The sequence below is a fragment of the Malus sylvestris genome, chromosome 2 (genome assembly GCF_916048215.2).
Source record: "Malus sylvestris chromosome 2, drMalSylv7.2, whole genome shotgun sequence".
In the NCBI taxonomy this organism is placed as follows: Eukaryota; Viridiplantae; Streptophyta; class Magnoliopsida; order Rosales; family Rosaceae; genus Malus; species Malus sylvestris.
In genome coordinates, this window is record NC_062261.1 from 31,382,735 (window position 1) to 31,408,712 (window position 25,978).

The 25,978-nt window shown below is 37.4% G+C and overlaps 2 pseudogenes; both read right to left on the bottom strand.

Annotated features, from left to right (window-relative positions):
* Positions 1–1,544: 1,544 nt before the first annotated feature.
* Positions 1,545–2,604, bottom strand: LOC126611408 (transcription repressor OFP13-like; annotated as a pseudogene).
* A 1,295-nt stretch (positions 2,605–3,899) lies between these two features.
* On the bottom strand, positions 3,900–24,640 carry LOC126603020 (pentatricopeptide repeat-containing protein At5g04810, chloroplastic-like; annotated as a pseudogene).
* Positions 24,641–25,978: the final 1,338 nt, after the last annotated feature.

A 25,978-nucleotide genomic window follows, 5' to 3' on the forward strand; every position in this document is an offset into this window, starting at 1 on the left:
GGCATGTAAACCAGCAGAAACACCTATAGTTCAGAATCATCATTTGGCTGTCTACCCGGACCAGGTTCCTACAAACAGGGAAAGATACCAAAGGTTAGTAGGGAGATTAATTTACTTGTCTCTCACAAGACCATATATTGCATATGCTGTTAGTGTAGTAAGTCAATTTATGCACTCTCCTAGTGAAGATCACATGGCTGCAGTAATGCGAATATTGAGTTATTTGAAAGGTGCACCTGGAAAAGGGTTGATTTTCAGGAAACATGGGCATTTAGAGATAGAAGGGTACACTGATGCTGATTGGGCCGGGAACATTACTGATAGACGCTCTACATCAGGGTACTTTACATTTGTTGCAGGAAATCTTGTGACTTGGAGGAGCAAGAAACAGAATGTGGTGGCAAGGTCTACGGCAGAGGCTGAATACCGTGGGATGGCGCATGGGATTTGTGAGCTATTATGGCTAAGGATTCTTCTTACAGAGATTGGGTTCAAGCCACGTGGAACGATGCTTTTATATTGTGATAATCAAGCTGCGCGAGAAATAGCTAATAATCCAGTTCAGCATGATCGTACAAAACATGTTGAGGTGGATAGACATTTTATTAAAGAAAAGTTGGATATTAAGCTAATTGACATTCCATATGTGAGATCTGAAGACCAGCTAGCTGATGTGTTAACGCATGCAGTGACGACAAGAGTGTTTCAGAACTCACTTGACAAGTTGGGCCTAGGAGATATCTACGCACCAACTTGAGGGGGAGTGTTGCGTGAGGAAATCTTAGGTAATAAGGAATGAGGAGATATTTTGGGTATAAAATTATGTAATTGATATCCTTGTGGATTTGGGATACTTGTTTCCTAGTTTGTAGGAGATTGTATAAGTATATATATTCCTCTATGTGAGAAGAATAAAGATGTGAAACAATATTCATCTAAAACCTAGAATTTGACTCTTGATTCATAACTTCTCCTATTCCAAGTAAATAAACAGAAGTAGAACACAATAGGAGGAAAAGAACACATCATTATTTACGTACGCAGTTCAGCGACCATCTGTTTCATTGCATATTTATATAAAGAATCGAAATCCAAATGAGCAGTGCGCAATTTGAAAGATTAAGCTTTTACATATTCTAACATAGATATGTTGATCAAACTGTTGTTTTTCTTTCTTGGAATTTTCAGAACATCGAAATTATCAGTTGGGTTTGTTCGTTCATGTTATTTCGATTTTCAGAGTTAAACGCTTTTCTAATTAAGTTACGCTATGTTTAGATGATGGAAATAAACTTAAAATTTGGATAAAAGTCATAATTTGTAAATTGACATGCACGAATTCTCTTGTTTGGATTCATAAACATAGAAATTTAGAATTTCCGCATGGAAAAAAAACTTGGAATTTGGGACCTTCAATTCCCAAGTTTAAATTCCATATACATAGGTGTTATTTCCCAATTTCTATGATTGAGAGCTTAAAAATAACAAATTCCGTATTCAATTCCATTGTTCTTTTAGGCTAATCAAACAAGAAAATTCACAAATTCTAGAAAATAAAATCCAATCAATTCAATTTCCATCATTTTAAAATTCTTTGGTAATCTTAAATTTTTTCATCCAAACATAGTGTTCATGATGGGGATTATATATATAGTTAAGACATTGTGATCTCTACTTGTTCTGCAATGTGATTCTCCTGACCTTGAAAACAAGATGACAGCGGAGAAGAACTAGAAAATGAAGAACTGGCAGAAGAAAACGAAGTGGAATAATAATACGTATGATGAGAAGAAGCAGCTGCAGCTTCCGAAAGAGCAACATGGAGATCCACAAATGTTGCCACTATAAGCCATGATTCTTCTTCTGGTTGACCTTCAAATACCATCCTAAGAGCTCCACCAAACACTCCCAATCTTTAAGCGCATGACATTCCACCATCTCCTCCATTGACCTCCTAAAGTCTTTCAACCGATCTTCCGATTCCATGCCGGCTAACACCACCACGTACTTTTCCTTCAACGACGGATTCATCATCTCTCCTCCTCCGCCGTCTGCTTTCACCTTGTCTACCATACCTACCATGCAGCTCCTGTCTTCCGGCTCGAAAAACAGCCTCTCGGATCTTGCCCCTCGGACCACCACCATATCCTAGGACTCCTCCCAGTCCTCATCAGACTCGGTTGTTGATTGATTATCTGAGGAGGAGGAAGAGTTTGCTAACCAAGACTGATCAGCTCCTCCTTCCGTTCTTGGATCGAAGAAGCCGGAGTGGTTGCAAGAGGGCAAGTCCTGCCATGGCACTGCCGACGTGGCTGCTAACGTTGTCGTTTCCTTGTTTTTTAAGAGACAAGCAACTTCATTGGAATCCAATCCAAGACGTCCGTCCGAGCTTACAAAATTGGTTGGGTTTGATTGGGATTCTGGGATTTTTGTTGTGAAGGTATCAGGTATGTTAGCTTCTTTTTTTTTTTTTTATGGCATTGATAATAGTGTGATAGATCATATATAGAGGTTACAATAAGAGGAGATGAGTGATATTTTAAAAAGGAGAGTAAAAGGAACATGGAGAGAACATGGGTGTATTTAATTGTTGGTTGGATGCTCCAAGTTTGCTTGATTGTGTTCACGGGTAGAGTAAAATTCATTATAGCCTTTCCGGGCTCAGAAGGGGTGGATAATCGTGGCTTGCCACCGGTTATCTCTTTTTTTCTAAAAAAATAAAAAATAAAATTGTTGGTTTGTACAATATTGAATGGTGTTCAATGCCTTCCCCATCAAAACAATTCAACCAAAAAAAATTGATTTTTACCCACTTTTTTAGCCTCTTACACACGCCTATATAACCATGGCCTTTTATTTCGTTTGATTTCAATCCGATGAAAAAAGTATGAAAATCACCTCTCAACGAATATTTTATGGTGGATACTCTAAGATTTTTAACTATTAGATATTGATTTTAATGTTTTTGACCAAAGATCTAATGGTTAAAAAGTCAGACTTTTGACCGCGAACACTTTTGTCAACATCTTTTGATTTGATATTTCAGACTTTTTGTAGACATTGCCAAGTTGGCTAGAGGATTGTGCTCCCTCTTCTCAACCAACTCAAGTTTAAGTTCCTTTTTCTGTAATTTAAATTAAGCTAATTAGAATTTTTCTCGAATAAAAAGATTTTATATAAAACTTTTCATTCTATAGCATAGCCAGTATAAACTACTAATCGATATTATTAGTGGTGGATCTTGGTTCTCTGGGCACCTTACTATTATTCATAATGTGCAAAAGTTGGCGTGTAACTTCCAGTTTGTCTCGTTTTGCCATACCTTTCAGGAAACTTTGTAACTGATGCATTGGCTTTTATGGGTCAGTCGTCTCATGTTCCTGCTGTTTGGGATCGCTCTGCGCCTAGTGAGGCAAGAGCGGCATGAATTTGGGAGTTTGTTACTTAACATATCCATATGAGGAAAAAAAAGTACACATGATAATACATTATTAGACTAGAATGCCACGTGACAGTGAACATATTGCATGTAAGTCTTTCTCAAACGTGCCAGCTCAATAAAAATTCATTTGAGGACTTGGGGTTGGACACAACAATTAAGAAAAGAACAACGAATTGTCTTAACTTGAAATAACAAAACAAAACCTAATTGTCATTTCTGTTCAAAACATGAAAAAATAAAATTAAAACTTTATGTTCTGTACAAAAGAATCATGATATCAATAGTAATGACGGGGGTTCTTCTCCTGAAAAATGCATTCCAGCAATCTAAAACTTCTTCAACCTCACTGTTTTAAATGAAGCTATACAGTATCGGAACCAGCATACATAATGCCTGTATGTGCATTAGCACGCCATAACCTTTGTCCATAACACGATTTACAAACGGGTTCTATCGTTTAGACTATCCTCGTCATAGTTTCATCACCATTTATTCTACTAGCAAATTCCATATCATCATCATCACTAACAATATCTAGTTCATCATCACTGTCTATATCTGAACTTACATCTAAAGTATGAAATGAGCTCCAATTAGGTGGGAAGGTCTTCTGCAGGGCTTCTGTAAGCTCCCCTCCTGTTGTTTCAATCTTGCGTAAGCACCTCGACCAGTAAACTGCAGTTCCCATATCTGTTAGTGTTTGTGTGTTTTTGATATGTATTTCAATGGAGGTTCTCTGCAATGGTGGAGAGAGTGTTTTTTTAGAGAGAAAATGATGGAACTATGTCTCTTCAAATTTCATACTCGGCACAAAATACATTTTTAACCGTTATTTGTGGAAAGGAAGGGAGATCCTTCACTCACCAACACACAATACAATCTTAATCATTCATTGCTATCATCCTATGAGATCATGCCACTTGTCTTATTCTATTACTTAGGCTAGATAAATGATTAAGTTGCCATGTGGACTATGATCTAATGGCTCACATTCAAAATGAGTAGCTCCCTTAGATACACAAATCGATCTTTTTAGATACACAAATCGATCTTTAGGCAAGGCTTTGGTAAGAATGTCTACAATCTGCTCCTTAGTCCTGCAATACATCAGTTCAATTTCTTTGGCTTGAATTGCTTCTCGGATGAAGTGAAATTTTCTATTGATGTGTCTTGTCTTTTGATATAAGATGGGATTTTTTGCCATGGCAATGGCTGATGTGTTATCACACATAATCTAAGTTCCTTCTACTTGTTCGTCTCCAAAATCTTCAAGAACAAATCTCAGCCATTTTGCTTGAGAGGTAGCTTCTGTGGCACTAACATATTTTGCTTCTGCAATAGACAAAGCCACAATGTTTTGTTTAATTGAAGCCCATGAGAATACACTAGATCCTAGTGTGAATGCATAACCTGAAGTACTTCTCATATCATCCTCACTTCCAGCCCAGTCACTATCACAATAGCCAATTAGGGTAGTTGCTTTTCCCCTTTCAAAGACAATACCAAAATCGATTGTTCCCTGGATGTATCTCAGTACCCTCTTAGTTGTTCCCATATGCTTCTTAGTGGGATTATGCATGAACCTTGCCAATAAACTTGCTGCAAACATCACATCAGGTCTAGTTGCAGTCAAATAGAGCAGACTTCTAACAAGCTGCCTATATTCTCCTTCATTCGCAGCTTCACTTCCATCAACTTTGCTCAACATTTCATTCATTGCAAGTGGAGTAGCAACTGATTTGCAGTCTTTCAGCCCAAACTTCTCAATTAGCTTCTGTGCATATTTCTTTTGATGTATAAAAATACTGTTCTCAGTTTGTAGCACACCCATTCCAAGAAAGTGATGTAATAAATCCAAATCAGTCATCTCATAGTGTTTCATCATGTCATTTCTAAATTCTTCAAGCATTTGTGGACTACTACCAGTGTATACAATGTCATCTACATATAGGGAGACAATAATGATACCTGAGTCCTTCCTTGTCTTAACATACAAAGTTGCCTCACTTGAACTCTTCTCAAACCCTGCACTATTGAAATATGCATTAATCTCATCATACCAGGCTCTTGGTGCCTGTTTCAAACCATATAGAGCCTTGTTCAACTTGTACACCTTTGTTTCTTCATTTTCCTTCACAAAGCCTTGAGGTTGCTCAACATACACTTCTTCTTTCAATACCCCATTGAGAAATACAGACTTTACATCTAATTGATACAAGTTCCATTTCTTCTGTGCAGCAAGATCAATCAAGGTTATAATCATGTCCAACCTTGCCACAGGGGTAAAAGTCTCATTATAGTCAATTCCGGGCTTTTGTGAATAGCCTTTAGCCACCAGTCGAGATTTATTCTTCTGCGCAGTACCATCCAGATTAAGTTTGGTCTTATAGACCCATTTAACACCAATAACAGGCTTGTCATATGGTCTCTCAACAAGCTGCCATGTATTGTTCTTCTCAATCATGTCCAATTCAGCTCTCATTGTACTCATCCATGAATCATCCTTAGCTGCATCATCGTAACTTTTCGGTTCAATAACGCACATGTTGCATTGAGCCATGATCTCATTTATGCTTCTTCATTTCTTAGGTGTATCATCATATGCTTGAGATCTATCAGACACACTCTCACTTTGAGAAACATTATATTCCTCAGACTGAGAGTTTTCACCAATCTCACAAATTTCATTAGCATCCTTATGTTCAGTGATAACTGGAAATGTCACTCCAGTATTTGTAATGCAGTTCTAATCCCAAGAATCATTCTCATCAAATGTGACATCCCTTGAGAGAATAATCTTTCTTGAAATGGGATCAAACAATCTGTAGCCCTTCTCACTTGCACCATAGCCTACAAGGATGCATTTATGACTATTTTCCTCTAACTTGTGTCTAAGATTAGAAGGTATGTGCACATAGCAAAGTGAGCCAAATATCTTCAAATGAGCTATTCCAGGTTTCCTTCCACTATATGCCTCAAATGGTGTTGTCTTTCTCAAAGCTTTGGATGGACATCGGTTAAGCAAATAGACTGCAGTATTAATTGTTTCTGCCCAAAACATGTATGGACGGTTCTTCTCATGTAGCATTGACTTTGCCATGTCCACCACAGTCCTATTCTTCCTCTCTGACACTCCATTTTGATGAGGAGTGTAGGCCATAGTTAATTGTCTCTGGATTCCTAGATCACTGCAGTATTCAATAAATTATGCATAAAGAAATTCTCCTCCTCTATCACTTCTGAGACATTTCACTTTATATCCACATTGTAGCTCAGTCATTGCCTTAAACTTCTTAAAGCATCCAAATGCATCCGACTTATTTCTCAGAAAATACACCCATGTTATTCTAGTGCAGTCATTTATAAACAACAAGAAATACTTGTTTCCAGAATGAGATTCAACTTGCATTGGACCACAAATATCTGTGTAAATCAACTTCAGTGGATCCTTAGCTCTCCAAGTCGATTTAGAGGGGAATGAGTCCCTGTGTTGTTTGCATAACATGCACCCTTCACACACATTTGTAGACATTTCTAACTTAGCCAATCCATGCACCAGCTTTTGTTCTTCAAGTAATTTGAGACTTCTCTCATGCAAATGACCCAATCGTTTATGCCATATCTAATAGCAGTGTGTGACACTTGCTCTTAGAGCATACTGAGTTACAGGCATCATTGTCAAAGGAAAGCATCTATTGACAGTCATATGTACTCTTACTACCAAATTATCGAGTGACCAACCATCAAAGATATTCACTACATCACCTCCAAATAGCAGATAATAGCCGTGTTCCATCATCTATCCTACACTGAGAAGATTTTCCTCAAGTCCAGGAACAAGCATTACTTCTTGTATATGTTTTCTTCCCAGTTTAGTCTCAGTCACCAAGGTTCCCTTTCCTGTCACCTGAACAATTTCTCCAGTGCCCATTTTTACCTTAGAGGTCAAATTTCTCTGAACATTAACCAACAAACTCTCATCACCTGTCATGTGATTGCTACATCCACTGTCAATATACCATGAGTTATTGACCTTCACATTTGTCACTGCATTACAGGTATAAAACAATGATCCTGTTTCTTCCATCTACCTTACATAATTAGCCTTCTGCACTCCTTTGTTCTCATGACAATCTTTCACATAATGACCCGGTTTCCCACAACCTGTGCACTTTGGTTTACCTTCATACCAACACTTCCCATAATGTAACATGTCACACCATTTGCAATCACCTTGAGAATTGTTTGGCTTCTGAGTATAATTAGGCCTATGATCCCAATTTCTTTGAGTGTTATTCTGCCTCTGAGCATAATTGGGTTTGTGATCCCAATTTCTTTGATTGTTGTTTTGCTTCTGAACAAAGTTTGGCTTATGATCCCAACCTTTTCCCCTTGACTTCCAATTCTCTTGAGACCTCTGATTTCCAGAAAATCCACCACTTCTAGCACCCTTAGTTGTAACAATTAAACTTGCAAATGCTCTCTCAATAGAAGACTCAGCATATAAATCAAGCCTCTACTCGAATCCTTTTAAAGAAGCTACAACTTCTTGAACCTTAATAGTTTCAAGATCTCTAGAGTGCTCAATCACAGAACAGATTGCATCATATGTTTTTGGAAGACTAATCAGTAATTTCTGCACAATTCTCTCCCTAGATAATTCTTCTCCATAACTTTTCATTTGATTAATGATATCAAACAATCAAGAGAGATATGTAGATAATAATTCACTATCCTTCATACGAGTATATTCAAAATCTCTACGTAACCCTTGCAATTTTACATTTCTTACTTGTTTATCTCCTTGGAATTCACCCTTTAGAACATCCCAAGCTCATTTGGATGTCTCTTCATTCACGATTCTGGGAAAGATCTGGTCCGAAACTGCACCTTGAATCTTCCCAAGTGCACGAGCATCCTTCATCAGAATCTCACTAAATGACACTTCATCTGACGTCTCCTTCTTCGTCTCGTCGACCGCAGCTTTCTCAGACTTCGGATCTGGAGGTTCAAACCCATTTTCAACCAACTCCCACAAACCATACGATTTCAGTATAGTTGTCATACGAATCCTCCAAAATTCATAGTTCTCTCCATTGAAAACCGGAGCTCTAAGCTCGTCATTGCCGGACTCAGCCATATTAGACTTGGATACAAGAAATCACAAATTTCCATATTTGATTGGAGCTTAAAGATGTAGCTCAATCGCACTCACATATTTCACACCCAGTTTAGACAATGAAACCTGGCTTTGAGGCCATGTTAGTGTTTGTGTGTTTTTTATATGTATTTCAATGGAGGTTCTCTGCAATGGTGGAGAGAGTTTTTTTTTAGAGAGAAAATGATGGAACTATGTCTCTTCAAATTTCATACTCTGCACAAAATACATTTTTAACCGTTATATGTGGAAAGGAAGGGAGATCCTTCACTCACCAACACACAATACAATCTTAACCATTCATTGCTATCATCCTATGAGATGATACCACTTGTCTTATTCTATTACTTTGGCTAGATACATGATTAAGCTGCCATGTGAACTATGATCCAATGACTCACATTCAAACTGAAACAAAAACATGAAACTTGATCTTTGCCGCCAAGCTTCAACTGAAGGGTTACACACCAACAATATCAATGGTCAGCCCAGATTCAATCATCTCTTTACAAACGGACAGAAGGCCAATGTAGATATAAACTTCAGCAACAGTTGCCCTTGACAGCAGAGATGTCATCAAGCAATGGTATACAGCTTTGTCAGGCTTCAGCCCATCCAACTTCATCTCTTTAAAGCATCTCAAGGCCTTCTCTGGGAGAGAAGGACGTGCCCAACCCTTTATCAACGTAATGTAGGTTTTCACATTTGGCTTCACTCCCAACGCTTCCATATCTTCAATTATTTGTTCAGCTCTCAGAAAGACAGATTGATAAAATGCATAAATGACGAACCAAATTGATAAACTAGGTTACTTAGTTTTCTAATTCTTGTATTGTATAATGCCAGGGTTTTGGCCAACTAAAATCAGAAAGATGAAATTTTTTTGTTGTTATATGAAAGACATCATTTTCCATTGCTTTCTAATGCATAACAAGTCGCAAAATCCATTTGTAGAATATAGTATGCTAAAAAAAGTATAAAGAAATATATGAAATAAATATTTTATTTGTCGAAGCTCAAAATGGTGATTAAAAAGTAATATTTCTTGAAATAAAATTATCTCTTACGACCTGGAAAAATTGTAGAATACCTGCATATCTCCAGCCTTGCAACTAGCATTTATGAAAGATGTGTAGGTGTGAATATCAGGTCGAACCCCTTCCTTTTTCATTTGATGCATCAAGTCAGCAGCCTCCCAAACATCTCCTCTTCGAGCCCATCTGCATAACAGAAGGCAAGTTCAGAGGCAGATAACAATCAATTAAAAGCGAAGATTATATTGAAAAAAATCAATTAAAAGAGAAGATTATATTGAAAAAGTAGAATATAATAACTATTGAAACCGGTTTGTATGGATGTGTTGTATGTATGAGTTATCATCCTCACTTTAGCTACGTCATAGGCTAAAGTCACTTTTCATAGCTTGTCATTCACCTTACATCAACCTTTCCATAGCTTGTCATTCACCTTACATCAACCTCACTTTCCATAGCTTGTCATTCACCTTACATCAACCTTTCTTAGTTGCTTGTAAAAGCTTCTTTACTTGTAATTTGGTTTTTGCTTTTCCACTTGTTAGGGCATATTTTAGGGATTATGTTTGTGTAGTTATCCTACAATCTATCGTAGCTTTCTTTTGGCTCTCTATAAGAGTTGCCTTCAATCTCTCGTAACATTCATAATGAAATATACAACAAATATTGAAACCAAAACTCAACATGGTATCAGAACAGGAACCATAGGGTCCTGACTCTGTTTTTTTTTTTTTTTACTTCTTCATTTGCTCATCATTGATAGAGATGGCAGAAGAAAATGTGTCTAGTGCCGACAGTGCCTCATCCTTCTCCCCAAACTTAACCTAAGGGGTTGAGAACAATCTAAATCAACGACTCTGCTCGATGCTACTAAACGAGTTCAACTACCTTCCTTGGTCAAGAGCTGTGTCACTTGCTCTAAGAGAAAGATCGAAGCTAGGGTTTATCAATGAAAGCTCTGAGCCCCCAGAATCCACTTCACCAACTTACGATACATGGCATACTACTGATCAGCTGATCATGTCCTGGTTACTTAACTCCATGGAGCCAAAACTGTCTGAGTTTTTCAGCTACTCAGAGTCTTCCCTTCTCCTATAGGAGTCTGTCAAAGACATGTATGGCAGCCAAAACAACTCAGTTCGCATCTTTCAACTGAAGAAAAGTGTGGCTAGTTTAAAGCAAGGTGATCACTCTTTTGTTCAACACCTTGGAAGTATGAAATCCATGTGGAATGAACTCGATATGTATCGTCCACATACGACTGATTCCGCTATGCTACTGAAGAGGGCTGATGAAGACAAGGTTTTTCAACTCTTAGCAAGCTTAGGAGCGGAGTATGAAGACCTGCGTAGTCACTTGTTAATGACTCAAGAGCTGCCTTCCTTTACCATTGTGTGTCATGCAATCCAGAGAGAAGAAACTCGACGAATAGTGATGACCGTTGAGCCCAAATCCAACTCTGAAGCTAGGGTTTTCACAACAAATCACAAAGCAACTGGTGATAGGGTGCTTGGCAAGAAAGCAGACTGGAAATGTTCTTATTGCAACATGAAGGGACATTTGAGAGAAAAATGTTGTATTCTTCATCCGGAGTTAAAGACTAAGTTTGATTGGGAAGGCAGGATGATCAAAGATGGGAAGGGTGGAGTCACTCCAAAAGCATTTCATTCAGCTTGTTCCTCAATTGATGGAATGGCCAATTTCTTAACAAATCATGTGTCCTTGATCAATGAGTTTGCTGCTTTTCTTCAAAAGAAGCAAGGAAGCACTGAACCTGATGAACTGACACCTGAAAACCCTACTGCAATGCTAGGGAAATTTGCTGGATTCTTGGCTGACTCGGAGAACACATCGAAAGGCAATATTTCAGGTATTATCAGTGCCATTTCCACTGCTCTTAATGCAAATGTTACACATGATTTTTAGATTATTAACTCTGGTGCCACTGATCATATAACTAATAAACCCTCTAGTCTCCACGATTTTCAAAGAACTATTTATCCAATTCATGTATCTGTTAAAAATGGGAAACGGGAACCTATTATAGGGAAAGGAAAGATTAGATTGCTAAGTGAGCATACTGATTCCACTGCTCTCTATGTACATTCTTTTCCTTTTCAGCTCTTGTCAATAGGGAAAATTACAAAAACCTTAGACTGTCTTGCCATATTTTCCCCTCACAATGTTGTGTTTCAAGACCGAGTTACTCAGAAGAAGATTGGTGAAGGGTTCTTTTTCAATGGCCTCTACTATCTCTCAAAGTAGTCCAATTTTGTCAAAAAGCTCAGTGTCAACTTAAGTCAAGTTCAGGAACACCAACTTTGGCATCAACGCCTTGCCTATCCCTTAGAACATGTGATGACCAAGTTGTTTCCCTTTTTTTGTAAAAACACACTGGAGTGTGAAACTTGTCAAATGGCAAAAGCCACTAAACTTCCTTTTGTTTCCTCTAATTATAGAACTAGTAAACTTTTTGAGTTTGTTCATTCTGATATTTGGGGTCCTTCTCGTGTAGAACCCTTTGATGGGTATAGATATTATGTTACATTTATTGATGACTATTCTAGAGTAACCTGGTTGTATCTTTTAAAACTTAAAAGTGAGTTGTTTGATGCTTTTAAGGACTTTGACAAGCTAATCATCAATCAATTTTCATCTAAGTTATATATGTTAAGATTAGATAATGGTACTGAGTACACTTCCAATAACATGAGTAATTACTTGAGCAATCATGGCATTTTGCATCAAACTAGTTGTGTTGGTACACCACAACAAAATGGCGTGGCAAAGAGAAAGAATTGAGACTTATTGGAGAAGACTCAATTACTTATGATCCAAATGAATGTTCCTAAGAAATTTTGGTATCAAGCTCTACTCACTGCCACGTACATCATTAATAGACTGCCAACTCGGGTGTTGAATACTAAATCTCCTTGTGAAGTCATGAAGGGCAAGCCTATAAGCTTGTCTCACCTCAAGACCTTTGGTTGTACTTGTTATGTGCACATTCAAGCTCTCTATCGTGACAAACTCGACCCTCGAGCTGTCAAATGTGTGTTTATGGGATACGCCAGTTCTCACAAGGGTTACAAAGTGTATAACCCTAACATGGGGAAGCTGGCAGTCTCTAGAGAGATGCGATTTGATGAATATTCACCTTATTTCCACAAAGGGTTGGAGACTAATGCTAATATGGAAGATCTTATGGACTTATTTCCACTACCTATTCCAGCAGAAATTCATAAAGTTACTCATGCTCATATTAGCATTGATAATTCTCAACTTACTGAGAGTGTAACTGATGCAGTGCCAAGCTCCTCTGAACCATCAGAAGCTCAACCAAATCAGCAAGCTATAAGTGCACCAAAAAGAAATCATACACGAGATAGACATCCACCAGTGAGGTTACAAGAGTATGTTACTTACACTGCAAGGCATCCTATCTCTGCAGCTATTTCTTATCACAGATTCTCATCTTCTCATACTTCTTTCCTTAACAAAGTGTCCCACACTTTCGAACCAAGGAATTTTCATGAAGCCACATGCATGCCTGAGTGGCAAAATGCTATGACTAAAAAGCTTCAAGCTCTGAATGACAACCAGACATGGAGTGTGGTGGATCTTCCAAATGGCAAGAAGGTCGTGGGAAGTAGGTGGATATATAAGACCAAATTCAACTTCAATGGAAGCATTGAAAGACACAAGGCACGGTTAGTAGCTCAAGGCTTTACTTAAACCTATGGCATTGACTATAAGGAGACCTTTGCTCCTGTTGCCAAAATGAACACAGTGAGGGTATTGTTGTATGTGGTAGTCAATAATGCATGGCCCTTATTCCAAATGGATATGAAGAATGCATTTCTTCATAGGGATCTTGAACAAGAAGTGTACATGAAGTTGCCTCCTGGTCATCCAAGAGAAGATGAACCCAACAAGGTCTACAGACTTCACAAAGCCATATATGGTCTCAAACAGTCCCCTCGAGCTTGGTATTCGAAGCTTAGTTTAGTCCTTGAAGCTGCAAGGTTCAAAAGGAGTCATGTTGTCTCTTCTTTGTTTGTTCGAAGTAGTATTGCTAGCAAATTGGTTGTGCTTATATATGTTGACGACCTAATTATTACAGGTGACAATATAAGTGAAATCAAGACGCTTAAGCAGTCATTTCACCAAAAATCTGCCATTAAAGACTTGGGGCCCTTGAAATACTTTCTTGGAATTGAGGTGGCTACCTCTTCAAAGGGATTGTTCTTGAATCAAAGAAAGTATGTTCTCGATCTTCTAGATGAAGCTAACATGATGGAATGTAAACTAGCTCGGACACCCCTAGCTAGCAAACTTCAGTGGCATGAAAAAGGTGAACCTTTCTCGGACCCTAGTGTTTATCAACGAATGGTTGGGAAACTTATTTATCTCACCATTACTAGGCATGATATCTCATATTCAGTTAGCCTAGCCAGTCAATTCAGGCACTCTCCTACTCTAGTTCACTGGGAAATCGTCAGGAGAATACTTCGATATCTCAAGGGCTTAGTAGGAAGGGGGATAATTATGAAGAACAATGGATCAAATCACATCTTGGCCTACACAGATGCTGACTGGGTTGGAAATGCCCTTGATCGAAAATCCACAACAGGTTTTTGCACATTTGTTGAAGGGAACATTGTCACTTGGAAGAGCAAGAAACAAACTGTTATTGCTCGATCTAGTGCCGAAGCTGAGTATAGGGTTATGGCAACAACAACCTGTGAACTCATATGGTTGAAAGATCTTCTTTCCGAGCTCGGATTCATAAGCATGGCACCTATGTCCTTGTATTGTGATAACCAAGCTACCATGCACATTGCCTCCAATCCAATATTCCATGAAAGAACCAAACATATTGAAGTTGCTGAAAGCACTAGACTCTACTCAGTTTCAGCATTTGTTGTGCAAGCTTGGATCAATCAATCCCCTTGATCCAGCTTGAGGGGGTGTATTGAAACCGGTTTGTATGGATGGGTTGTATGTATGAGTTGTCATCCTCACTTTAGCTAAGTCATAGGCTAAAGTCACTTTCCATAGCTTGTCATTCACCTTATATCAACATTTCCATAGCTTGTCATTCACCTTACATCAACCTCACTTTCCATAGTTTGTCATTCACCTTTTATTAACCTTTCCATAGCTTGTCATTCACCTTACATCAACATTTCTTAGTTGCTTGTAATTTGGTTTTTGCTTTTCCACTTGTTAGAGCAGATTTTTGGGATTGTGTTTGTGTAGTTATCCTACAATCTGTTGTAGCTTTCTTTTGGCTCTTTATAAGAGTTGCCTTCACTCTCTTGTAACATTCGTAATGAAATATGCAACAAATATTGAAACCAAAACTCAACAATATCATTACATTTTTTTTTTTTTTTGTGATAAACATAATAACATTACATAAACATCCAACAAAACAAAGAAAAACTGTAGAATAAAGACTGACGAAAGTACTAGTGTGAAGTATATCAGCGCACATAAAAAATTTAACAAACCTTACCCATCAATTAATATGTTGTAAATAAAGGTGTTCCTTGGAATGTTTTTAGCACCCATTTCTGTGGTGACAGCTAATGCACTTTGCATTCTGCCTGCCTTGCAACATGCCTTCAGCAAAGCCTCATATGTGAACACATCAAGCTCCAGGCCCTCACTCCTTAATTTGGTAAAACACTCGAAGGCTTTCCCATTATCACCTAAAGATGCATAACCGTGCATGATAGTTGTGTATGTGTGCTCGTCCGGAATTATGCCTGCTAGTGTCATCGCATCCAATATTTCAACAGCCCTCTGCATCTGCAATACTTACTTTTGTTTATATTTGAACCATGATTGCAGTGAATGGGAAATCAAATCATTCAAAAGCCTACATTGTTAAAATTCAAACGTCCCGGAGTAGAAAAAAAAATTATATGGATGCATGTATATAAGGATAATTACCTGCCGCTTCTCCACAAGACCAAGAACCAAAGCATTAAAAGTATGCACGGTGGGAATGCACCCACTCATCCTCATCATATCGAAATCTCTAGGGCTCTTCTCATTTCTCCAGCCCTTGCAAAACCATGTAATATTGGCATAAATGTCCGTGATGTAGGTCTATGTCTCTCCCGCTGCATTTCTCTAACAGTGCGGATGGCACGGTCCATGTTGCCCATTCCAGAGACCGCAGTTACCCGTCCATTTAAATTAAACGGTTACGGTTATGGATAACCATTAAGATAAATAAACGGTTATAGGTAACCGTTTACCCGTGAAATTTAAATTGGCGGTTATGAATATTAAATGCGGTTATAAATGGGTAACCGTTTACCCATTTATTTTATATATGTAAAACTAACACAAACCATGTTCTCGATCCAATAATACTTAGCACCTAATAAATTAGCAAGGAATTCATCGGTCCTTCTCTCAATAATACTGCTACAGGAATGATGATTCTCATCATCAAGGAATTCGCCAAATTAATTTAAATTTCTTGCGGGTAACCGTGAAATTGACAGAAATATCTTCTAAACAATTTTTGTAACCCAATAATACTTAGCAAATGTTATATTTACCTTCATTGGTAACAGTTAAAAATATCGTTCGTAAACTATTATTTCAATTATTGGAATGGTATAAGGACTTAAAAAATTAAAATACGGAAATGTATGATGAATGTACCTATAACGGTGTTTAATTGTCAAAAAAAATTATGACAATTTTTTTTTAATTTTCAAGTTGTTAAAAAACATGTAGACGGGTGAAAAAGAGGTATGGTACAAAAAAAAAAGATAAACGGATTAAAAAGGGTAAATAGGTAAACGGATATTAAACGGTTACGGTTAAATAGGTATGCGGTTATGAATATGATTAACCGTTTATAAACGGTTATGGGTATGGGTATAACCGTTTAACCAATTACCCAACGAGTAAACGGTTATGCGGGTATGAGCATAAACGATTATGGGTAAATAACCGCGGTTACCCGTCCGTCATAACTGTTGCCCATCCCTAACCACCCCTATGTTGGATGAGCTCAAAAAACCGAAAACTAAAAAAAATCAAACCATTCACTAAACCGAACATAAATTGAACCAAAATTAAAATCAAACCAAACCAAAAGTTATTGGTTCAGTTTTGACTTCAAAGGTTTAAAAACCAAACCGAACCGAATAAAACTTAATCTAATATTTTATTTATTTTATTATGGGTATTTATTTTTCAAGCCCAATATTAATTTCAACACAAGTCTACATAAATCCAACTTGAGGCCCAAAAAGTCTATGACAGAAGGCTTAAATTCTGAATGATTTACATGAATATTACCTTGTATACACATGTGATGATGGTTCTATTCCTCTTGCTCGCATGCTCGCAAAAGTTTCACGAGCACGATGCATGTCCCCTTGCCTTGCATAATACTTCACCATTAGGCCATATTCTCCTCTGGAAGGCTGGTAAAGAAGAAAAAAGACATTTTGTGTCTTGCATACATTACTGAATCAAAGACATCACAATTTTGTTAAATATTCATCGACTAAGTACCACGTAATGCGCGGTCATATGAATGTCCATAACATGTTGTGTGATGAGTATTCGAATTATTTTCACAATTGAAGATGATTTTTAATACTATTACAATATGCCTTAGGATGTGGACATATAGTGAATGTGAAATGGATATGAACTATGAGTGTAACTTGTTAATTCTCTCAAAAACCCGAACAACTGCTTGCCAATTCTCGGGTTACGCGAGCTCTCCCGCTCTTTATGCCACTGAGACCGATACTCAACACCGTCGTACCCTTCAAGCCACCGCGCCCTCTCATCAGTTCTGTCCTTCAGTCTCCTCCCATCATCCAATTTAACAGTAAGAACCCTCCCATGGAACTCCACGCCATCGAATTCGACAGCCTTCATGGCCGACTTGGCTGCAGTCGTACCACCATAAATAACAAACCCAAAACCCGCATTTAGCTCCGTGTTTGAATGACCCTTAATCAAAATCACACTCTTTATGGGCCCAAATTGCCGGAAGAAGTCGGAAACCTCATTTTGCTTGACCCAGTTGGGCAAATTCCCCACAAAGATTTTACCATCTTGCCGGAACTCAACTTTGGGTAGCTACGAATTCTTCTTGGGCTCATTGTCCTTGATGGGTTTTTGGGTTGCTCCAAGAGTTTCTGTTTCGGGTGGCGGAGTAGGAGGAGAGGGCTTGCTAGTGAGCCAAATCTTGTCAGTGAGAGCGTGTGAATTGGTGTTAGTGGTGGTGTTTGTTGGAGAACAATTCAGAAATAAACAATATAACAGAAATAAACAGAACTTGAAATTCACAATTGTATTCACAAAAAGTATTTGCTATACAGAATGAAAAGTATACAATAAATACAGATATTAATATAAGAATATCAACAGTACTAACTTGATTACAGAAGGTAGAGGCTAGCGTAAAAGCTATGTCCTTCGAACAGTAATTTCGTTCCACTCTTGTGCTTGTGGTTCTATAACGTCTGCTCGACCAGGATACAACTATCTAATCCTACAACCCGCACTGGATTATAGAATTCTAGCGAATTGCTTTGTGTGTTTACTCTCTCTGGAAAGTTTGTACGGAAGAAGAAAAGATGAAGGATGATGAACTGAGGACTCCAGTTATATAGGCTCTTTCATACCTCTTCAAATACCTTTTGGATGTATCTGAAGCTTTACAACTCTCTACAAAAGGTTGTATCTTTAATCAAAACGTTTTTAATTAATTTAATTAAAAACTTAATTCGAAATTAAAACTAATTGATCAGATTAATTTTAATTCTTAGGCCCAAGACCCTTGTCTTGATTAATTAATATTAATTTATATTAATATTATGGTATAATCATCAAGCCCAATCCACAGAAATGGTGGCCCAAGCCTAAATTCCCATTCCAAGTGGTCCAACACATAACTAATATTGTAGAAGACAAAACATATATAAAGGTAATTTGGAATCTTGTTTTCACCAATGTGGGACAAGAGTCTTAAAACTTCCAACAATACCCCACATTTTGAGACGACTATTTAGTCCTAGAGAAACTAAGATACGAGAGTAAACAATAGATGTGACAGACATCAGGAGAGGTGTCTTTTGGACTTGAACCTACCTTAGTATATACTTATCGGATTTACTAGATGACGCAGTGAATATAAAATCTTGAACTGTTCATCTCCGCAGTAAACCAAGACAATAAGAAAAACATATGCCACACCAACACATCGCAAATTCATACGTTTGTGTTCATTTTAGTCCTGAACAAATCCTGGATTCATGAGAGCTTTAGAGAATGTAGCCATATAATTCTCATAAATGCGACCCCACATTTTCTCTCATATAGGTGATATTGATTAAGAATAAGCTGCTACTATTCCACTTGACTTACAAGTATCAATATCATTAAACTAATATATCCTATACTCATCACCAATCACCACACTTCTTCCATCATAGGAATGGGTATGTAAGTGTGTTTCTTCTTGAATCTAGCCAAACCAGTTTGCCTATTGAACCTAGACCATGCGATCTCCAATCAACTAGGTTAGGTTTCCATTTGGCAGTTTCATTTTACTCTATTGGCTTTAAACCCATTCCCCTTGATGTATGCTTAACTTGCTCTCTAGATAAGCCTTTAGTAAGCGGATCTGCAATATTATCTTTTGACTTGACATAGTCAATAGAAATTACACCACTAGAGAGCCATTGCTTTATTGTATTATGTCTTCGTCTAATTTGTCTAGACTTCCCATTGTATACACTATTTTTAGCTCAATATTGTGCAGCTAAACTATCACAGTGTATACATATTGCCGTTACAGGTTTAGGCCAGATGGGAACATCTTCCAAAAAATCTCTTAGCCACTCAGCTTCTCCTCCAGCCATATCAAGAGCTATAAATTCTGATTCCATAGTTGATCGGGCTATGCATGTTTGTTTGGAAGATTTCCAAGATATTGCAGCTCCTCCCAAAGTAAATACATATCCATTTGTGGATTTCGTATCAGTACTATCCGATATCCAATTCGCATCTGTAAATCCTTCAAGCATGGGAGGATACCTCGTATAATGCAATCCATAATTCATTGTATGCTTTAAGTATCTCAAAACTCGAATTAAAGCTTCCCAATGATCATGCCCAGGATTGCATGTATATCTACTCAGTCTACTCACAGAGTAGGCTATATCAGGCCTTGTACAGTTCATAATGTACATAAGGCTTCCAATAACTTGTGAGTATTCACGTTGAGATATAGCATCACCTTTATTTTTCTTAAGTTTGCTATTTGCATCAAAAGGAGTAATTGCATCTTTACTTTCCAAATGACCATATTTCCTAAGTGTAGCTTCTATATAATGGGACTGAGTAAGAATATATCCTTCTTGGTTTCTTTTTATTTTTACACCAAGAATCACATCAGCTAGTCCAAGATCTTTCATATTGAAATTTGATTTCAATATCTTCTTGGTCCAATTTATTATCTCTTTGTTAGTTCCCATTATAAGCATATCATCTACATATAAACACAACATAACGCAAGCATTATTTTGAGTTTTTGTGTAGACACACTTATCACACTCATTTATCTTAAAACCGTGTGTGATCATAACATGGTCAAATTTTTCATGCCATTGCTTAGGAGCTTGTTTAAGCCCATATAGCGATTTCACAAGTTTACACACTTTGTGTTCTTTACCTTTAACTACAAAACCCTCAGGTTGTTCCATATATATTTCCTCATCTAAGTCTCCATTTAAGAACGCAGTCTTTACATCCATTTGATGTATTTCCATGTTATGGAGTGCAGCTATAGCAATCAATAGTCTTATTGAGGTAATTCTCGTTACAGGTGAGTATGTATCAAAGAAATCCAAACCATGTTTTTTACGGTATCCTTTAGCTACCAAACGAGCCTTATATTTGTCAATTGTACCATCTGGTTTTAATTTCTTCTTAAAGATCCATTTGTACCCAATTGGCTTATTGCCAGGGGGCAAATCGACTAATTCCCATGTATGATTTTGCATAATGGAATCTATCTCACTGTTAACTGCATCCTTCCAAAATAGAGCTTCAGGAGTGGACATGGCCTCCTTGAATGATTGAGGTTCTATCTCGGTTAATAAGATCACAAAATCAGGCCCAAAGTCCTTTCGAATTTTTGACCTTTTACTTCTTCTAGGTTCAAGTTCTTCTTCTTCTTGAACTCTAGACGAGGTTGAACCATCATCCTGTTCTCTAGGTTTGTTTGTAACCTCAAATACATCATCATGTAATCTCTTTTTCAATAAATTAGACTTGCCTATTTTGTATGGAAAAATATCCTCAAAAAATATTGCATTTATAGATTCTATAATAGTATTGACATGTATATCACTTACTTCGGAATGAAAAACTAAGAATCTATAAGCCGAACTATTAGATGCAAAACCAATAAAAACATAATCTATAGTTTTAGGCCCTAATTTTGTTCTCTTTGGCAATGGAACTTGTACTTTTGCAAGGCAACCCCACACTTTAAGCAATTTAAACGTTGGAGTTCTTCCTTTCCATAATTCATATGGTGACTCCTTTCTCGTTTTAGGTGGAATTCGATTCAAAATTTTATTTGCAGTAAGTAAAGCTTCGCCCCACATATTGTGTGGAAGCCCAGAGCTATTCAACATGGAATTGATCATGTCTTTAAAAGTCCTATTTTTCCGTTTGGCAACACCTTTTTGTTGTGGTGTATAGGGGGCTGTTGTTTGATGAATTATGCCATGTGTGGCACAAAATTCAGCAAAGGCATAAGACTCATATTCTCCTCCCCTATCGGACCTTAAGACTTTAATCTTCTTGTTAAGTTGATTTTCAACTTCTGCCTTATATGTCTTAAACATATTCAAGGTCTCATCTTTACTATGAAATAAATAAACATAACAATACTTACTGAAATCATCTATAAATGTTACATAATAGTTCTTTCCACCACGAGTTGGATATGATCTAAAATCACACAAGTCACTATGAATTAAATCTAACAAATCATTGGATTTTTCATGCACTGATTTAAAGCTTTGACTTGCAAATTTCGATTCTGTACAAGTTTCACATTTAACATTATCTAGATAATCAATTTTGGGTAGCAAACCTAAATTATGCATTCTAAAAAGAGAACGGAAATTTACATGTCCTAATCTAGAATGCCATAAATTAGAAGAATCAACAATATAAGGAGAAGCATTATTTATTTCATTCATAGCATTAGCAAGTACATTGAGTTTGAATAATCCATCAGCAAGGTAGCCCTTTCCCACAAACATCCCCCCTTTAGTTAATACAAACTTATTGGACTCAAATACTAGTTTGAATCCCTTATTACTAAGGATAGGACCAGAAACAAGATTCTTCCTTATATCGGGGACATGCAGCACATCAAGAAGGGTTAATTCCTTTCCAGAAGTGAATTTCAGAACACACTTCCCTATTCCAGCCACAACAGATGCGGATGCATTTCCCATAAACAGCTGCTCGTTTCCCTCTATTTTCTGGTACGAAGAGAACATATTTCTGTCACCACATACATGGCGAGTTGCACCAGTATCTATCCACCCATCAGCGTAGTCAGATACAAGGTTAATTTCAGAAATCAATGCAGCCAGTGCATCCACATTGTTTTCAATCAGGTTTGCGCGGTTGTTGTTGCCTTGATTTCCAGGACCTTGATCCCTTTGATGGCGACATTCTTGAGCCCTATGGCCTTGCTTTCCACAAACCCAGCAACTTCCCTTGATTTTCTTGAAGTCTTTGCCTTTCGCACCAGGGATAAAGTGGCTTTCCTTCTTCTTAGTTTTCTGGAATTTTGGCCTTTGCTTTGATGAATTTCCTTCAACAACATTCGCCTTGGCTTCCATACTCGAAACCAGGCCCTTCTCATTATTTCTGTTATCTTCCTCAATTCTCAACCTTACAATGAGATTCTCAACGGTCATCTCCTTTCGTTTGTGCTTGAGATAACTCTTGAACTCTTTCCAAGAAAGTGGCAGTTTTTCTATAATGGACGCCACTTGGAAAGACTCATTGATTACCATCCCTTCAACATGAATGTCATGGATGATTTTCTGGAGATCTTCAGTTTGAAAGACAACAGACTTGGAATTCACCATTTTGTAGTCCAAAAATTTGCCCACGACAAATTTCTTTGAACCAGCATCCTCGGTTTTATATTTTTTCTCAAGTGATTCCCAAAGTTCCTTGGCTGTTTTGCACACCACGTAGACATCATACAATGAATCATCTAATGCATTAAGAATATAGTTTCTGCAAAGGAAATCATTATGTTTCTAGGCATCTATAGCCGTCAAAGTTTCTGCAGAAAAAATATTTTCTCCATCTGCAGTAAGTTCAGTCTCGCGCAGAACATTAGCCAAATTCAAGGTTGTCAGATAAAACAGCATTTTCTGCTGCCATCGTTTGAAGTCTCCGCCCTTAAATTTCTCAGGCTTCTCAGAAAGAGGTTTAGTTCTTGATTGTTCCATACTGTTCGAAGATTGTTGGAGAACAATTCAGAAATAAACAATATAACAGAAATAAAACAATTCAGAAATAAACAATATAACAGAAATAAACTGAACTTGAAATTCACAATTTTATTTCATAAAAAGTACTTGCTATACAAAATGAAAAGTATACAATAAATACAGATATTAATATAAGAATATCAACAATACTAACTTGATTACAGAAGGTAGAGGCTAGCGTAAAAGCTATGTTATTCGAACAGTAATTTCGTCCCACTCTTGTACTTGTGGTTCTATAATGTCTGCTCGACCAGGATACAACTACCTAATCCTACAACCCGCACTGGATTATAGAATTCTAGCGAATTGCTTTGTGTGTTTACTCTCTCTGGAAAGTTTGTACGGAAGAAAAGGAAGAAGAAAAGATGAAGGATGATGAACTGAGGACTCCAGTTATATATGTTATTTCATACCTCTTCAAATACCTTTTGGATGTATCTGAAGCTTTACAACTCTCTACAAAAGGTTGTATCTTTAATCAAAACGTTTTTAATTAATTTAATTAAAAACTTAATTCGAAATTAAAACTAATTGATCAGATTAATTTTAATTCTTAGGCCCAAGGCCCTTGTCTTGATTAATTAATATTAATTTATATTAATATTATGGTATAATCATCAAGCCCAATCCACAGAAATGGTGGCCCAAGCCTCAATTCCCATTCCAAGTTGTCCAACACATAACTAATATTGTAGAAGACAAAACATATATAAGGGTAATTTGGAATCTTGTTTTCACCAATGTGGGACAAGAGTCTTAAAACTTCCAACAGTGTTAACTGGTAGGGTAGGGGCTTGGGTGGGATTAATGAGGTTCTTGAAGGGGTTAGAGCGGAATTTGGAGGTAGGTTTGGTCGGCGGAGAAGTGGTTTTGGGAGTTTTGGGTCGGCGAAGTTGGTTAGAAGGAGGGGATTTGGCGGAGGAAGAGGCGTTGATCTAGGAGAGACAAAGAGACAAGTAGTGGTGGTGGAGTGGTGTTTTTGGTTGAGGTTGAGGACGACGGCGACGGTGACTGCGACGGCGGAGAAGGGCGAGGTGGTGTTGGGATAGTGTGGGGTGCTGAGTAAGAATTCCATTATCTGGACAGAGATTGTTTCTACCTTCCAGAGGTCGTATGTTTCTTTCTGTAGCATTCATTTTAAAAGAACAAACTTTTCGATTAACAATCTTACCCCTGTTCTCTGTAGAGCATCTCCATCATTTAGTGAAGGCAGGGTAGGCACTTCGGCTCGAAAATCGAAACCGAAACATGAATCGAATCGGACCATATCGAACGTTTTGATTTTACGGTTTTGAAACCGAATCGCGGCTAAGAAAACGGTTTGGTTTTGGTTTTGGTTTTGATTTTTCAAAATCGCACCAAAACCGAAACCGCACTATATGTTGAATGTTATGTTCTAATTGGTTCTTTATAGTATGGATTCAACTACATTAGAATATAATGTCATCCAATGTTGCACCTCTATTTGAGTCCATACATCTCTCTCTCTCTCTCTCTCTCTCAAAACTCATGTTCATCTATCTGGCCACACACAAGAAGCTGTGTAGTCAATAGTACTCATATTGTAGTATAATTACTAATTCCAACCCTTGATCACAACACTTCACTCGATCTAAATAAGGCACAGAGTTCTAGAAGCTTGAACTTGATTAATGCAGCACACATGTAATTAGCAATATTCTTTCTTTTAAGAAATGTGCTTCATAACAGTGCTTATCTTGATATATAACTTAAACAAATTGTGCGGTATGAAAGATGTATACATATATACTTTTTTTAATGCTCGTGTGTTGTAGATTGGTGCTATTCTTGCATATGGTCAAGACAAATCTCTCTATCTCTGACTTCCTTTGCTGCAGTTTTTTTTTTTTTTGTGAACTCTTTTGATGCAGGTTTGCTATTTTTTTTGCTGCAGTTTTGCCTTTGCTGTTGTTTTTCGCTGCAGGTTCATTGATTAATGTACGAGGAAAATGAGATCGTCTTATGCATAAATAGGTGTATATTTAAAATTGCAATTTTTTTTCTCAAAAAATCGAACCCAAACTATTTGAAACCGCACTGAACAAATCAAACAGTTTGATTTCATTTTGGTTTTGGCTTCAAAATCACACCGAACCTCATTGCGCCACCCCTAGGCTGGGTGAGCTCAAAAAACCAAAAACTAAAATAAATCAAACCATTCACTAAACCGATCATAAATTGAACCAAAATTAAAATCAAACCAAACCACAAGTTATTGCTTCAGTTTCAACTTCAAAGGTTTAGAAACCAAACCGAACCAAATGAAATTTAATTTAATATTTTATTTATTTTATTATGGGTATTTATTTTTCAAACCCAATATTAATTTCAACACAAGTCTACATAAGTCCAACTTGAGGCCCAAAAAGTCCAAATATCTTATTCTTATGGAAACCCCAGCCTCTCCTATTCTTCATTTTATCCCCTTGTCACCTCTTTCCTTTTATCCCATCTTTTTTCTCCTTTTCCCCACAACTCCGTCTCTCTCTCAACGAAGTAAAGGGCGTCTCCATCCTCCCATGATCTTTATTTCAAAGTCTCATATTTTGTTTGACTGGATGGTGGGATTTTGAGAAATTACAGGAACTAGTGCTCATGGAAATTGTTTGTAACCTAGCTAGGGCAACGCTTTAGTTCTCGACACGTTTATTGTTGACTGGATGGGGATTGTTTGAGTATACCCCATAGATTTCGTGGTTGAAGGTAAGATAAGGCTGGAGGCGTGGCTTGA